Source organism: Sinocyclocheilus grahami, unplaced genomic scaffold (genome assembly GCF_001515645.1).
Source record: "Sinocyclocheilus grahami isolate Dianchi unplaced genomic scaffold, SAMN03320097.WGS_v1.1 scaffold14050.1, whole genome shotgun sequence".
Classification (NCBI taxonomy): Eukaryota; Metazoa; Chordata; class Actinopteri; order Cypriniformes; family Cyprinidae; genus Sinocyclocheilus; species Sinocyclocheilus grahami.
In genome coordinates this window covers 1-800 of record NW_015515183.1, presented here as the reverse complement: position 1 = coordinate 800, position 800 = coordinate 1, and the positions used below count along the sequence as shown (strand labels likewise).

The 800-nt window shown below is 39.2% G+C and overlaps 1 long non-coding RNA gene across 1 annotated transcript; it reads right to left on the bottom strand.

Moving 5' to 3' along the window:
* On the bottom strand, window positions 1-580 carry LOC107579088 (uncharacterized). Its single transcript, XR_001608426.1, has 4 exons — window positions 474-580; window positions 332-386; window positions 112-222; window positions 1-19 (listed from the first exon to the last, which is right to left on the bottom strand). It is a non-coding gene; the product is annotated as an uncharacterized lncRNA (long non-coding RNA).
* Between the last annotated feature and the right edge of the window lie 220 nt (window positions 581-800).

Here is an 800-nt window from a genome sequence, read left to right as displayed (position 1 = left end):
CCGAAGCCTTTTGCGTAGTCTGCGAGATGTTCAGAAAACAGAATTTTGCTTTATAAACTATTCGTCCACCAAAATGAGACCAAAACATTGATTGAGGACCAGGATGCAGACCTTTCTGTGACTGGTGTTTCTCAGTCTCGCCTTTATAATCGTAACCAACTGCGGCCTTGTCAACCCTTTCTTTCTGCACACCATACTTGCCACCAAAACCTTTAGCATGATCTTATGAACAGTAAAGAAGTGATTGTTATATGAAGCACAGAAAAATAGAGAAGATGATGCATAGAACATAGATGCTTGAACTTTTGGATTTGACATGTTTGAAAAGTACCTTTCTGAGATGCATGCTGCTGTACCTCACCCTTATACTCATAGTTCATGGCAGACTGTGATAAATCAGTGATAAAAGGCAAAGAAAATAAAATATCAATTCATTTATTTATATTATACAATCACATGAGAGAGTTTCTAACCTTGTCCACCCGGTCCTTCTGTACACCAAATTTTCCCCCGAAACCCTTTGCTGCATCTGTCTGGGATGAGTGCTTTTCTACCTCTGCCACATAGTTGTGCCCTAAAGCACCCTGGGAAAATTAAACACATCGTTTTTTTTTTTATTAAAACCATCCAACAAATAGCGATTGGTGTCACTGACATCAAACCTGGTGCAATGTGTTTTTAAACAGCAAGCTTGAATATTCGTATATGCAGAGTTTGCACTCCTTTGGAGAGGTTTTAGACATAAGGTGCTTTCTCATTAGGGATGGGCGTATCGATCCGAAGTATCGATATATCGATAC